The 16,170-nt window shown below is 49.4% G+C and overlaps 4 non-coding genes across 4 annotated transcripts; all 4 read left to right on the top strand.

Moving 5' to 3' along the window:
- Window positions 1–1,084: 1,084 nt before the first annotated feature.
- Window positions 1,085–1,203, top strand: LOC114429654 (5S ribosomal RNA). Its single transcript, XR_003669860.1, has one exon. It is a non-coding gene; the product is annotated as a 5S ribosomal RNA (ribosomal RNA).
- A 1,975-nt stretch (window positions 1,204–3,178) lies between these two features.
- On the top strand, window positions 3,179–3,297 carry LOC114429660 (5S ribosomal RNA). The gene has a single exon (XR_003669865.1). It is a non-coding gene; the product is annotated as a 5S ribosomal RNA (ribosomal RNA).
- Window positions 3,298–5,273: 1,976 nt separating this feature from the next.
- LOC114429659 (5S ribosomal RNA) lies at window positions 5,274–5,392 on the top strand. Its single transcript, XR_003669864.1, has one exon. It is a non-coding gene; the product is annotated as a 5S ribosomal RNA (ribosomal RNA).
- A 9,458-nt stretch (window positions 5,393–14,850) lies between these two features.
- On the top strand, window positions 14,851–14,969 carry LOC114429653 (5S ribosomal RNA). Its single transcript, XR_003669859.1, has one exon. It is a non-coding gene; the product is annotated as a 5S ribosomal RNA (ribosomal RNA).
- Window positions 14,970–16,170: the final 1,201 nt, after the last annotated feature.

The following is a 16,170-nucleotide window of genomic DNA, read 5'->3' as shown; positions in this document are numbered from 1 at the left end:
GCTGACAGAGAGCGTCTCTACATCTGCTCATCACAGCAACACAACCACATATCAGAGTCACAGCGTGACTACGCAAGCATGACACGCGTCAAGACACGCCGCAGCTGACGAGAAAGCAGCTCATGGCCACACTACTCCAGAAGCGCCCGATCTCGGAAGCTAAGCAGAGTCGGGCCTGGTTGGTTAGTACTTGGATGGGAGAGCGCCTGGGAGCACCGGGTGCTGTGAGCTTTTCTGTCTTTGGACAATTGAGGACTTTATGTTCCTTCCTGCCTTTGATCTGAGAATTCTGACGTCTGGTAACCACGGCAACCGCGGCTAGCAAACAGTTAGGCGCGGTTACCACAATTACCTGGGCACATGCACCTTCCGTTTTTTGGTCTTTGATGGACAAAGAAAGCGAGACGTGCATAAAATCCACCATAATTGAGGACTTTATGTTCCTTCCTGCCTTGGATCTGAGAATTCTGACGTCTGGTAACCACGGTAACCGCGGCTAACAAACAGCTAGGCGCGGTTACCACAATTACCTGGGCACATGCACCTTCCGCTTTTTGCTCTTTGATGGACAAAGAAAGCAAGACGTGCATAAAATACACCATAGCTGATACCAAAGCAGGTGACAAAAACTACAGAAGACAGGCTACAAAAGCTACAAAGGTTGTTTATTGGCTACAAAGGCTACAACAGATGTTTATTGGACACACACACACGTGCAAGAAGAGAAGCAAAGCTGACAGAGAGCGTTTTTTTCTTTCCATTTTTCTTTAAACATCTGCTCTTCACTGCAACACGATGACGCGCCGGGGCCTTTACGGTACCAGGGGCACGAGGATTTCCCCGGCGCGTTTTGCTTGGTTTAGCCCGGGGAGGGGTGATTAAGGGTGGGTGAACAGGTTGTGGCGGTGGGGTTAGTGGGTGAGCAGGAGAGTGTGGGCATTGTTGGAAGGCAGCTCGCAGGGCAAAGCTGACAGAGAGCGTCTCTACATCTGCTCATCACAGCAAAACAACGACATGTCAGAGTCACAGCACGACTACGCCAGCATGACATGCATAAAAGCACATCATAGCTGAGGCAAAAGCAGCTCACGGCCACACTACTCTAGAAACGCCCGATCTCGTCTGATCTCGGAAGCTAAGCAGAGTCGGGCCTGGTTAGTACTTGGATGGGAGACCGCCTGGGAATACCAGGTGCTGTGAGCTTTTCTATCTTTGGACAATTGAGGACTTTATGTGCCTTCCTGCCTTTGATCCCAGAATTCTGACGTTTGGTAACCATGGTAACCGCGGCTAAGGCGCGGTTACCACCATTACCTGGGCACATGCACCTTCAGTTTTTGGTCTTTGATGGACAACGAAGGCAAGACATGCATAAAATACACCATGACTGACACCAAAGCAGGTGACAAAAACTACAGAAGACAGGCTACAAAAGTTATCTATTGGCTACAAAGGCTACAACAGATGTTTACAAAAAGTACTTGGATGGGAGAGCGCCTGGGAGCACCAGGTGCTGTGAGCTTTTCTATCTTTGGACAATTGAGGACTTTATGTGCCTTCCTGCCTTTGATCCCAGAATTCTGACGTTTGGTAACCATGCATGTGCCCAGGTAATGGTGGTAACCGCGCCTAACTGTTTGTTAGCCGCGGTTACCACCATTACCTGGGCACATGCACCTTCAGTTTTTGGTCTTTGATGGACAAAGAAAGCAAGACATGCATAAAGTACACCATAACTGATACCAAAGCAGGTGACAAAAACTACAGAAGACAGGCTACAAAAGTTATTTATTGGCTACAAAGGCTACAACAGATGTTTACAAAAAGGAAAGACGCTCTCTGTCAGCGTTGCTTCTTTTCTTGCACGTGTGTGTGCCCACTAAACATCTGCTCAGCACTGCAGCGCAACGCCTTTACGGTACCAGGGGCACGAGGATTTCCCCGGCGCGGTTTGCTTGGTTTAGCCCGGGGAGGGGTGATTAAGAGTGGGTGAACAGGTTGTAGCGGTGCGCAAGGTGGCGGTAAGGTCAGCGGGAGGATGCGTGGGTGAGCAGGAGAGCGTGGGCATTGTTGGACGGCAGCGCGCAGGGCAGAGCTGACAGAGAGCGTCTCTACATCTGCTCATCACAGCAACACAACCACATGTCAGAGTCACAGCGTGACTACGCAAGCATGACACGCGTCAAGACACGCCGCAGCTGACGAGAAAGCAGCTCACGGCCACACTACTCCAGAAGCGCCCGATCTCGGAAGCTAAGCAGAGTCGGGCCTGGTTGGTTAGTACTTGGATGGGAGAGCGCCTGGGAGCACCGGGTGCTGTGAGCTTTTCTGTCTTTGGACAATTGAGGACTTTATGTTCCTTCCTGCCTTTGATCTGAGAATTCTGACGTCTGGTAACCACGGCAACCGCGGCTAGCAAACAGTTAGGCGCGGTTACCACAATTACCTGGGCACATGCACCTTCCGTTTTTTGGTCTTTGATGGACAAAGAAAGCGAGACGTGCATAAAATCCACCATAATTGAGGACTTTATGTTCCTTCCTGCCTTGGATCTGAGAATTCTGACGTCTGGTAACCACGGTAACCGCGGCTAACAAACAGCTAGGCGCGGTTACCACAATTACCTGGGCACATGCACCTTCCGCTTTTTGCTCTTTGATGGACAAAGAAAGCAAGACGTGCATAAAATACACCATAGCTGATACCAAAGCAGGTGACAAAAACTACAGAAGACAGGCTACAAAAGCTACAAAGGTTGTTTATTGGCTACAAAGGCTACAACAGATGTTTATTGGACACACACACACATGCAAGAAGAGAAGCAAAGCTGACAGAGAGCGTTTTTTTCTTTCCATTTTTCTTTAAACATCTGCTCATCACTGCAACACGATGACGCGCCGGGGCCTTTACGGTACCAGGGGCACGAGGATTTCCCCGGCGCGTTTTGCTTGGTTTAGCCCGGGGAGGGGTGATTAAGGGTGGGTGAACAGGTTGTGGCGGTGGGGTTAGTGGGTGAGCAGGAGAGTGTGGGCATTGTTGGAAGGCAGCTCGCAGGGCAAAGCTGACAGAGAGCGTCTCTACATCTGCTCATCACAGCAAAACAACGACATGTCAGAGTCACAGCACGACTACGCCAGCATGACATGCATAAAAGCACATCATAGCTGAGGCAAAAGCAGCTCACGGCCACACTACTCTAGAAACGCCCGATCTCGTCTGATCTCGGAAGCTAAGCAGAGTCGGGCCTGGTTCGTACTTGGATGGGAGACCGCCTGGGAATACCAGGTGCTGTGAGCTTTTCTATCTTTGGACAATTGAGGACTTTATGTGCCTTCCTGCCTTTGATCCCAGAATTCTGACGTTTGGTAACCATGGTAACCGCGGCTAAGGCGCGGTTACCACCATTACCTGGGCACATGCACCTTCAGTTTTTGGTCTTTGATGGACAACGAAGGCAAGACATGCATAAAATACACCATGACTGACACCAAAGCAGGTGACAAAAACTACAGAAGACAGGCTACAAAAGTTATCTATTGGCTACAAAGGCTACAACAGATGTTTACAAAAAGTACTTGGATGGGAGAGCGCCTGGGAGCACCAGGTGCTGTGAGCTTTTCTGTCTTTGGACAATTGAGGACTTTATGTGCCTTCCTGCCTTTGATCCCAGAATTCTGACGTTTGGTAACCATGCATGTGCCCAGGTAATGGTGGTAACCGCGCCTAACTGTTTGTTAGCCGCGGTTACCACCATTACCTGGGCACATGCACCTTCAGTTTTTGGTCTTTGATGGACAAAGAAAGCAAGACATGCATAAAGTACACCATAACTGATACCAAAGCAGGTGACAAAAACTACAGAAGACAGGCTACAAAAGTTATTTATTGGCTACAAAGGCTACAACAGATGTTTACAAAAAGGAAAGACGCTCTCTGTCAGCGTTGCTTCTTTTCTTGCACGTGTGTGTGCCCACTAAACATCTGCTCAGCACTGCAGCGCAACGCCTTTACGGTACCAGGGGCACGAGGATTTCCCCGGCGCGGTTTGCTTGGTTTAGCCCGGGGAGGGGTGATTAAGAGTGGGTGAACAGGTTGTAGCGGTGCGCAAGGTGGCGGTAAGGTCAGCGGGAGGATGCGTGGGTGAGCAGGAGAGCGTGGGCATTGTTGGACGGCAGCGCGCAGGGCAGAGCTGACAGAGAGCGTCTCTACATCTGCTCATCACAGCAACACAACCACATGTCAGAGTCACAGCGTGACTACGCAAGCATGACACGCGTCAAGACACGCCGCAGCTGACGAGAAAGCAGCTCACGGCCACACTACTCCAGAAGCGCCCGATCTCGGAAGCTAAGCAGAGTCGGGCCTGGTTGGTTAGTACTTGGATGGGAGAGCGCCTGGGAGCACCGGGTGCTGTGAGCTTTTCTGTCTTTGGACAATTGAGGACTTTATGTTCCTTCCTGCCTTTGATCTGAGAATTCTGACGTCTGGTAACCACGGCAACCGCGGCTAGCAAACAGTTAGGCGCGGTTACCACAATTACCTGGGCACATGCACCTTCCGTTTTTTGGTCTTTGATGGACAAAGAAAGCGAGACGTGCATAAAATCCACCATAATTGAGGACTTTATGTTCCTTCCTGCCTTGGATCTGAGAATTCTGACGTCTGGTAACCACGGTAACCGCGGCTAACAAACAGCTAGGCGCGGTTACCACAATTACCTGGGCACATGCACCTTCCGCTTTTTGCTCTTTGATGGACAAAGAAAGCAAGACGTGCATAAAATACACCATAGCTGATACCAAAGCAGGTGACAAAAACTACAGAAGACAGGCTACAAAAGCTACAAAGGTTGTTTATTGGCTACAAAGGCTACAACAGATGTTTATTGGACACACACACACGTGCAAGAAGAGAAGCAAAGCTGACAGAGAGCGTTTTTTTTCTTTCCTTTTTTCTTTAAACATCTGCTCTTCACTGCAACACGATGACGCGCCGGGGCCTTTACGGTACCAGGGGCACGAGGATTTCCCCGGCGCGTTTTGCTTGGTTTAGCCCGGGGAGGGGTGATTAAGGGTGGGTGAACAGGTTGTGGCGGTGGGGTTAGTGGGTGAGCAGGAGAGTGTGGGCATTGTTGGAAGGCAGCTCGCAGGGCAAAGCTGACAGAGAGCGTCTCTACATCTGCTCATCACAGCAAAACAACGACATGTCAGAGTCACAGCACGACTACGCCAGCATGACATGCATAAAAGCACATCATAGCTGAGGCAAAAGCAGCTCACGGCCACACTACTCTAGAAACGCCCGATCTCGTCTGATCTCGGAAGCTAAGCAGAGTCGGGCCTGGTTCGTACTTGGATGGGAGACCGCCTGGGAATACCAGGTGCTGTGAGCTTTTCTATCTTTGGACAATTGAGGACTTTATGTGCCTTCCTGCCTTTGATCCCAGAATTCTGACGTTTGGTAACCATGGTAACCGCGGCTAAGGCGCGGTTACCACCATTACCTGGGCACATGCACCTTCAGTTTTTGGTCTTTGATGGACAACGAAGGCAAGACATGCATAAAATACACCATGACTGACACCAAAGCAGGTGACAAAAACTACAGAAGACAGGCTACAAAAGTTATCTATTGGCTACAAAGGCTACAACAGATGTTTACAAAAAGTACTTGGATGGGAGAGCGCCTGGGAGCACCAGGTGCTGTGAGCTTTTCTGTCTTTGGACAATTGAGGACTTTATGTGCCTTCCTGCCTTTGATCCCAGAATTCTGACGTTTGGTAACCATGCATGTGCCCAGGTAATGGTGGTAACCGCGCCTAACTGTTTGTTAGCCGCGGTTACCACCATTACCTGGGCACATGCACCTTCAGTTTTTGGTCTTTGATGGACAAAGAAAGCAAGACATGCATAAAATACACCATAACTGATACCAAAGCAGGTGACAAAAACTACAGAAGACAGGCTACAAAAGTTATTTATTGGCTACAAAGGCTACAACAGATGTTTACAAAAAGGAAAGACGCTCTCTGTCAGCGTTGCTTCTTTTCTTGCACGTGTGTGTGCCCACTAAACATCTGCTCAGCACTGCAGCGCAACGCCTTTACGGTACCAGGGGCACGAGGATTTCCCCGGCGCGGTTTGCTTGGTTTAGCCCGGGGAGGGGGGATTAAGAGTGGGTGAACAGGTTGTAGCGGTGCGCAAGGTGGCGGTAAGGTCAGCGGGAGGATGCGTGGGTGAGCAGGAGAGCGTGGGCATTGTTGGACGGCAGCGCGCAGGGCAGAGCTGACAGAGAGCGTCTCTACATCTGCTCATCACAGCAACACAACCACATGTCAGAGTCACAGCGTGACTACGCAAGCATGACACGCGTCAAGACACGCCGCAGCTGACGAGAAAGCAGCTCACGGCCACACTACTCCAGAAGCGCCCGATCTTGGAAGCTAAGCAGAGTCGGGCCTGGTTGGTTAGTACTTGGATGGGAGAGCGCCTGGGAGCACCGGGTGCTGTGAGCTTTTCTGTCTTTGGACAATTGAGGACTTTATGTTCCTTCCTGCCTTTGATCTGAGAATTCTGACGTCTGGTAACCACGGCAACCGCGGCTAGCAAACAGTTAGGCGCGGTTACCACAATTACCTGGGCACATGCACCTTCCGTTTTTTGGTCTTTGATGGACAAAGAAAGCGAGACGTGCATAAAATCCACCATAATTGAGGACTTTATGTTCCTTCCTGCCTTGGATCTGAGAATTCTGACGTCTGGTAACCACGGTAACCGCGGCTAACAAACAGCTAGGCGCGGTTACCACAATTACCTGGGCACATGCACCTTCCGCTTTTTGCTCTTTGATGGACAAAGAAAGCAAGACGTGCATAAAATACACCATAGCTGATACCAAAGCAGGTGACAAAAACTACAGAAGACAGGCTACAAAAGCTACAAAGGTTGTTTATTGGCTACAAAGGCTACAACAGATGTTTATTGGACACACACACACGTGCAAGAAAAGAAGCAAAGCTGACAGAGAGCGTTTTTTTCTTTCCTTTTTTCTTTAAACATCTGCTCTTCACTGCAACACGATGACGCGCCGGGGCCTTTACGGTACCAGGGGCACGAGGATTTCCCCGGCGCGTTTTGCTTGGTTTAGCCCGGGGAGGGGTGATTAAGGGTGGGTGAACAGGTTGTGGCGGTGGGGTTAGTGGGTGAGCAGGAGAGTGTGGGCATTGTTGGAAGGCAGCTCGCAGGGCAAAGCTGACAGAGAGCGTCTCTACATCTGCTCATCACAGCAAAACAACGACATGTCAGAGTCACAGCACGACTACGCCAGCATGACATGCATAAAAGCACATCATAGCTGAGGCAAAAGCAGCTCACGGCCACACTACTCTAGAACAGAAGGAGAAGGAAAAAACAAATGAGCAGGTAGGTACGGAAAAAGACATGAGACAGGTGAACGAAAGAATGAATGGAAGGGAGGGAGAGATGGCCGGGAGGGGGGCAGACAGCCATGAAGCTACGAGGTCGGAGTTGCAGAAAGAGGGAGAGAAGAATAAAACAATTAGCTACGAAAGAGATCTAACTGTACAAGTAGAACTAAAAGGGGAAGAAATAGTATCGCCAATAGAATTAATCAGAGTAGTGAGACTGATGTGTGGAAATATATGTGCATGTAGAAGCACTGGGAAAGACAAATACGAAATCACGATGGGAAGTCACGCGGGGAAATCAAAATTGATAGATGGTTTTAAAATAGGAAACACAGTGGTGGAGGGAAAGGAGATAAATAATAATGAATTGGTGGTGTCGTTTCTGGGTCTGCCTGTGTATATCTCCGACGAGGAGATCCTGGAGAAGTTGGAGACGTGGCGTGTATCGGCGGTGTCCCCCATAAAGCGCCGTATGTGGCCGGGGACAAGGGTGGCTGATGGGACTCGGTTCGTGAAAGTGAAGTTTAATGAGGATGTGCAGTCTTTGCCATATTCAGCCAAATTCAATACGGCAGGAGGAGCGGAGTTTTTTCCGCGTAATCCATGACCGGCAGGTCCGAGTCTGCCGGATTTGTATCCAGCCGGGTCACATTGTGAGGGACTGCCCGGAATTCCTGTGCAATAAGTGCGGGGTCCAGGGGCATTATGCGAGGGAATGTACAAAAAAGATTGAAAAATGCAGGGTATGTTATAACAGGATGGAAAGGTGTATATGTGTGGAGGGAAGCGAGGAAGAAAATGAAATGGATGAAAGGAATGATGAGTCTAACACAGAGGAGGACGAGGACCAGGAAGCGGAGACTGGGGCGGAGCCAATGGCCCTGACAGAAGAGCCAGCTGTGAGCGAGGCAGGTGGAGAGACAGAGGCACTCCCTGTGAGGGAGGGAGCTCTGAGGGCGGGCTCTGCTCCGAGAGGGCGAGGGGAGCTCAAAAAAAGGGTTCTGCCTTGGATCTCGAGGAAAATGAATAATGTGCACCGCCTGAGCCAGGTAGTGCAGAGATCAGTGCGGCGGCAGCTGGGATGGGGGGGCGAAGTTCCCTGCCCGGAGGGCTGTCGCGGAGACGGCAGGAGCTGGTGATCGGCTCGAGTCTGGATGACGCAGACGTCGACAACCGGCTCCCAGATAGAAGCCTCTCCAATGTCTGTCGAACCCACCTGTCGCTTCCAGCGCCTTCCTGCTGGCTGAAAAGCCAGAGAAAGGGAGGGTCTGCCCCTGTCTCTGCTTTTCTGGGTCGGAAAGATCTTACCTCTTGACTCTGACCTGGAAAGAGAAGCGGGAAAAAATTGCAGAGAAGGAAAAGCGCAAGAAATAAAACGGGGCAAACACAAAAAGGAAAAGATTTCAAAAAAGATGATAATAAGGGGAAGATTCCACCTACTTCTTGCAATGCTTAATACACATCATTAAACATAGCAGGGGCAAGAGCAATAGAGAAAATAACCGGGATTCTTCAAACCATTCAAACGGACATACTGTGCTTGCAAGAAGTAAGGTGGAATCAACAAAAAGAGAGCATGCAAGAAAAACATGGGGAGGGGGTTTCTTTTTTGCCCCTGGACCCCAGCTAACAGCAGGCACGGCGGTCCTGGTAAGACCGGGCCTCCCTCACAATGTGACCTGCGTACATGCCGGCGACGAGGGCAGGCTGGTGGTGATTGACCTGAAATTAAATAAAAAAGTAGTTCGTATTATTAATATATATAGTAGTAATAATGAAATGAGAGAAAGGATTTTTATAAAAATAAATTAGTAAAATGGATAACAGAGTATAGTATAGTAATAGGAGATTTTAATACAAATTAACAAATAGTGATATAGTGCATGGAAATATACGCAACGATATAAGTAGAAACGAATTATATGATATAATGGCTAAAAATAATTTAATAGACATCTGGAGAATCCTCAACCCGGGAGTCCGTGACTACTCCAGGAGACAGCTAGTAAAGGGGAAACTAAAACAACTCGTATTGATCTGGCTCTGGTGTCTCCTGGAGTGGTCACGGACGTGGACGCCGTCGGGTACACGCCAAACGGATTGGAGCGACCACTCCCTTCTCCGGGTAACTCTGGGGAGGGCAGGCAGACTCAGAAACGGGGGGTTATGGGTTTTAAACACGAAATATTGGAGAGGGATAATTTTAAAAATAAAATGCATAATTATTTAGAGGGTGTTAAAAACGAATGGAGGGAGTAGAAAATTTATTAGCATGGTGGGAGGGAGTCAAAAATAAAATTAAGAAATGTGCATTAGGGAATGTAAGAGGAAAAAATGGGAGGAAAACGAAGAGGAAAGAGAATTAATCGAAATTATTAAATAGAAACGGAAAAAATCGGGAAGATCCAGGGAGGGGGACGGGGATTTTAGCAGCGGCGCAAGGGAAACTTCACAACATAACTATTCAAAAGTGCAAAGCAGCGGCAATCAGAGCAAAAGCACGGTATCTAGTGGAAGGAGAAAAATCAACGAGTTATTTCCTGGGGTTAGAAAAACAAAAGCCGGGGAGGGCATGCATTTATTCGTTAATAAACAGTGAGGGAGGGCAGGAAGTACATTTAGAGGGGGATTTTAAAAACAGCGCAAGCTTTTTATGGCAACTATATAAGTGAAGGAACGAACTTAGAAGAAACGGAAAAACATATGGAATACCTGGAAAAAAAATTAGATAAAACGGATAGGGATCTCTGCGACTCCGACCTCACTACGCAGCAAATCATAGACGCAATAACATCGCTAAACCAAAGGAAAAGCCCAGGGTGGGACGGGTTGACGGCCGAATTCTATCAAGTGTTCGGCCGTTGCCTTGCTCCCATCCTGGGACAAGTTTTCAAATACATTGAACAAAAACAGGAGGTCACAGAGGGGTTTGCGAAGGGGGTAATCACACTGGTGTATAAAAAGAAGGGAGATAAGGATAGGTTAGAGAATTATAGGCCGATTAGTTTGTTGAACACGGATTATAAAATAGTAGCACGGGTGTTAGCGAATAGACTTAGATTAGTGATAGAAGAGGTGGTGGGGGACACTCAGGCATATGGCGTGCCAGGTAGAGACATTGCGGACTCGATCCTGGCCGTCAGATGCCTGATCAAGCACATGTGCACAACAACTGGGTTTGTAATTAGTGTGGATTTTGAGAAGGCGTTTGACCGCGTGGAACACTCCTTTCTGTGGCGAGTCATGGAAAGAATGGGTTTCGGAGAGCGGTACATCAATTGGATAAAGATTCTGTACAAAGGAGCCACGAGCTGTGTCAAGATAAATGGCACATGCACCGGTGCGTTTCCGCTGAGCAGGTCTATCCGACAGGGCTGTCCGCTGTCTGCCATGCTCTTCACTCTGGTGACGGAGCCCCTGGCGGCAGCGGTCGCTCGCAATGTAAATATTAGAGGGATTAGCGTAGGTGAGTCCGCGTGCTGCAAAATTGTGCAGTACGCGGACGACACAAATATCACAGTTAAGGATAGGGATAGCGTTAGTGAGGTGGTGGGCACTATTAGGAACTATTGTAAAGCATCGGGTGCAAAAATGAATCTAAATAAATCACAGATCATGAGGTGTGGAGATGCACAGAGCACGGACAACACGTGGGGGTTTAAAGAGGCAGAAGGGGAACTGAAGGTGCTAGGGGTGTGGTGCGGGAGGGATGAGGGGAAGGCGAACGAAAAAAACTGGAACGTTTTAACAGAAAAAATCAAAAAAATCATAAACTTATGGAAACAAAGGCAATTGGGAATAAGAGGGAAAATAACAGTAATCAACTCACTTATCATGTCAACACTAAATCACACACTGGCTGTCTGTCCCCTGTCCCCGCAGCAGGAATCCAACATCAACAGAGCCATCGGTGGCTTCCTGTGGAGGTCCACTATGAATCAGGTGGCCCACGACGTCATGATCCAGCCCGAGGAAAGGGGCGGTCTGAGACTCGTTTCAATCAACGCAAGAAAAAAAGCACTACGAATAAAATTGGTCAAAAAACTAATAGACAGAAACAATAATGCAGCATGGAAACAAGCAATAACACAGGATCTGGGTCTCGGGCCGCCCCTGGGGATCTGGGCACTCTGCCAGAGGAGGCTGCCAAAGAGTAGAGCGGGAATGGACCCTCTGGCGGAGGAGATCATGACGGCGTGGGCCGAGGTGAGACCTCTGCTGGAGGCCAGGGTCGACGGCATCCTACAGGCGATCGCGCAGCCCCTCTTTAACAACCCAGAAGTTACCTGGGGAGGGAAAGAGGTGGTTTGCGCGGCCCTGGAACGAGCTGGAGTAGTCCGGCTCGGGGATGTTGTCGACCCAACCGGTGGCTTTGAAGCTGCGGGGACCCTGGCCAGCTTGAGGGAGAGGAAAGTAAGATTCAACAAAAACGTTATCATTGATGTATTTGATAAGCTGGCTGCTGCTGTTCCCCGGCGCTGGATAAGGGCGCTGGGGAACAGGAGACAGCCAGCCTAGGCTGGCGAAACGTGTGCCTTCTCCTCTGTGCAGGGCGGGGAGGACCTACAGGAAACAACAACTCGGCAGCTGTATGAGACATTCATCAAAAGGAGAAGAAGACCACCGGCAGCTGACCGAGCATGGAGGGAGGTCTTCCCCGCCCTGCGAGTGGACAGGATCTGGGCCACGCTCAGGAGTGGCGCGGCCCCGGGGAAACGTCCTGACGACGGACTTCAGAGCACGGCACCGAAGACTACATCCCGGTGTCGTGCTCCACCAAATGACGGGGCGTTGGAGAGGGCTGCGCCACATGCGGGGCAGCCGCGGAGACATTGGAACACCTTTTCCTCGACTGCCCCGCCATCAACAACTTCCTGGGCTGGCTCAGACGAACTCTGGAGGAGAGGGCACACGGGAAATGGAGAACAGAGGAAGACTGGAAGCTATTCACACTGTTTGGAGACAACGTCAATAACAAGGGACAAAAAATAAGAAACACAGCCGGACTCTTTGCAAAACACACCATATACACCATAAGAAATGCACGCAGGAAGGGAAACACTGGGTTGCAACTAAAAGGGTTTTTCACTCACAACTTCCAGATGTACATAAGCACGATGGTGAAGGGGCTAAAGGGGAAAAAGAGAGATGCACTGTTAGATGGGCATAGTTTGTTTTATGAAGAGGGTGGTAGGGTGTATTTTAATTTTTAGGAAAATATCTTTGTTGTTGTTGTGGTTAAAGAAGAGTTAGAAGTTAGAAGAGAGATAATTTTGTGCCTATTGTGATTTGTGATGTGTTGATTTTTTATGTATATATTTTAATGAACATTTTGATAATAAAAGATAAAAAAAAAAAAGAAACGCCCGATCTCGTCTGATCTCGGAAGCTAAGCAGAGTCGGGCCTGGTTCGTACTTGGATGGGAGACCGCCTGGGAATACCAGGTGCTGTGAGCTTTTCTATCTTTGGACAATTGAGGACTTTATGTGCCTTCCTGCCTTTGATCCCAGAATTCTGACGTTTGGTAACCATGGTAACCGCGGCTAACAAACAGTTAGGCGCGGTTACCACCATTACCTGGGCACATGCACCTTCAGTTTTTGGTCTTTGATGGACAACGAAGGCAAGACATGCATAAAATACACCATGACTGACACCAAAGCAGGTGACAAAAACTACAGAAGACAGGCTACAAAAGTTATCTATTGGCTACAAAGGCTACAACAGATGTCTACAAAAAGTACTTGGATGGGAGAGCGCCTGGGAGCACCAGGTGCTGTGAGCTTTTCTGTCTTTGGACAATTGAGGACTTTATGTGCCTTCCTGCCTTTGATCCCAGAATTCTGACGTTTGGTAACCGTGGTAACCGCGCCTAACTGTTTGTTAGCCGCGGTTACCACAATTACCTGGGCACATGCACCTTCCGCTTTTTGCTCTTTGATGGACAAAGAAAGCAAGACATGCATAAAGTACACCATAACTGATACCAAAGCAGGTGACAAAAACTACAGAAGACAGGCTACAAAAGTTATTTATTGGCTACAAAGGCTACAACAGATGTTTACAAAAAGGAAAGACGCTCTCTGTCAGCGTTGCTTCTTTTCTTGCACGTGTGTGTGCCCACTAAACATCTGCTCAGCACTGCAGCGCAACGCCTTTACGGTACCAGGGGCACGAGGATTTCCCCGGCGCGGTTTGCTTGGTTTAGCCCGGGGAGGGGTGATTAAGAGTGGGTGAACAGGTTGTAGCGGTGCGCAAGGTGGCGGTAAGGTCAGCGGGAGGATGCGTGGGTGAGCAGGAGAGCGTGGGCATTGTTGGACGGCAGCGCGCAGGGCAGAGCTGACAGAGAGCGTCTCTACATCTGCTCATCACAGCAACACAACCACATGTCAGAGTCACAGCGTGACTACGCAAGCATGACACGCGTCAAGACACGCCGCAGCTGACGAGAAAGCAGCTCACGGCCACACTACTCCAGAAGCGCCCGATCTCGGAAGCTAAGCAGAGTCGGGCCTGGTTGGTTAGTACTTGGATGGGAGAGCGCCTGGGAGCACCGGGTGCTGTGAGCTTTTCTGTCTTTGGACAATTGAGGACTTTATGTTCCTTCCTGCCTTTGATCTGAGAATTCTGACGTCTGGTAACCACGGCAACCGCGGCTAGCAAACAGTTAGGCGCGGTTACCACAATTACCTGGGCACATGCACCTTCCGTTTTTTGGTCTTTGATGGACAAAGAAAGCGAGACGTGCATAAAATCCACCATAATTGAGGACTTTATGTTCCTTCCTGCCTTCGATCTGAGAATTCTGACGTCTGGTAACCACGGCAACCGCGGCTAACAAACAGCTAGGCGCGGTTACCACAATTACCTGGGCACATGCACCTTCCGCTTTTTGCTCTTTGATGGACAAAGAAAGCAAGACGTGCATAAAATACACCATAGCTGATACCAAAGCAGGTGACAAAAACTACAGAAGACAGGCTACAAAAGCTACAAAGGTTGTTTATTGGCTACAAAGGCTACAACAGATGTTTATTGGACACACACACACGTGCAAGAAAAGAAGCAAAGCTGACAGAGAGCGTTTTTTTTCTTTCCATTTTTCTTTAAACATCTGCTCTTCACTGCAACACGATGACGCGCCGGGGCCTTTACGGTACCAGGGGCACGAGGATTTCCCCGGCGCGTTTTGCTTGGTTTAGCCCGGGGAGGGGTGATTAAGGGTGGGTGAACAGGTTGTGGCGGTGGGGTTAGTGGGTGAGCAGGAGAGTGTGGGCATTGTTGGAAGGCAGCTCGCAGGGCAAAGCTGACAGAGAGCGTCTCTACATCTGCTCATCACAGCAAAACAACGACATGTCAGAGTCACAGCACGACTACGCCAGCATGACATGCATAAAAGCACATCATAGCTGAGGCGAAAGCAGCTCACGGCCACACTACTCTAGAAACGCCCGATCTCGTCTGATCTCGGAAGCTAAGCAGAGTCGGGCCTGGTTAGTACTTGGATGGGAGACCGCCTGGGAATACCAGGTGCTGTGAGCTTTTCTATCTTTGGACAATTGAGGACTTTATGTGCCTTCCTGCCTTTGATCCCAGAATTCTGACGTTTGGTAACCATGGTAACCGCGGCTAACAAACAGTTAGGCGCGGTTACCACCATTACCTGGGCACATGCACCTTCAGTTTTTGGTCTTTGATGGACAACGAAGGCAAGACATGCATAAAATACACCATGACTGACACCAAAGCAGGTGACAAAAACTACAGAAGACAGGCTACAAAAGTTATTTATTGGCTACAAAGGCTACAACAGATGTTTACAAAAAGTACTTGGATGGGAGAGCGCCTGGGAGCACCAGGTGCTGTGAGCTTTTCTGTCTTTGGACAATTGAGGACTTTATGTGCCTTCCTGCCTTTGATCCCAGAATTCTGACGTTTGGTAACCATGGTAACCGCGCCTAACTGTTTGTTAGCCGCGGTTACCACCATTACCTGGGCACATGCACCTTCAGTTTTTGGTCTTTGATGGACAAAGAAAGCAAGACATGCATAAAGTACACCATAACTGATACCAAAGCAGGTGACAAAAACTACAGAAGACAGGCTACAAAAGTTATTTATTGGCTACAAAGGCTACAACAGATGTTTACAAAAAGGAAAGACGCTCTCTGTCAGCGTTGCTTCTTTTCTTGCACGTGTGTGTGCCCACTAAACATCTGCTCAGCACTGCAGCGCAACGCCTTTACGGTACCAGGGGCACGAGGATTTCCCCGGCGCGGTTTGCTTGGTTTAGCCCGGGGAGGGGGGATTAAGAGTGGGTGAACAGGTTGTAGCGGTGCGCAAGGTGGCGGTAAGGTCAGCGGGAGGATGCGTGGGTGAGCAGGAGAGCGTGGGCATTGTTGGACGGCAGCGCGCAGGGCAGAGCTGACAGAGAGCGTCTCTACATCTGCTCATCACAGCAACACAACCACATGTCAGAGTCACAGCGTGACTACGCAAGCATGACACGCGTCAAGACACGCCGCAGCTGACGAGAAAGCAGCTCACGGCCACACTACTCCAGAAGCGCCCGATCTCGGAAGCTAAGCAGAGTCGGGCCTGGTTGGTTAGTACTTGGATGGGAGAGCGCCTGGGAGCACCGGGTGCTGTGAGCTTTTCTGTCTTTGGACAATTGAGGACTTTATGTTCCTTCCTGCCTTTGATCTGAGAATTCTGACGTCTGGTAACCACGGCAACCGCGGCT

The sequence above is a fragment of the Parambassis ranga genome, unplaced genomic scaffold (genome assembly GCF_900634625.1).
Source record: "Parambassis ranga unplaced genomic scaffold, fParRan2.1 scaffold_194_arrow_ctg1, whole genome shotgun sequence".
Taxonomy (NCBI): Eukaryota; Metazoa; Chordata; class Actinopteri; family Ambassidae; genus Parambassis; species Parambassis ranga.
This window is presented reverse-complemented; position numbering and strand designations above follow the sequence as displayed.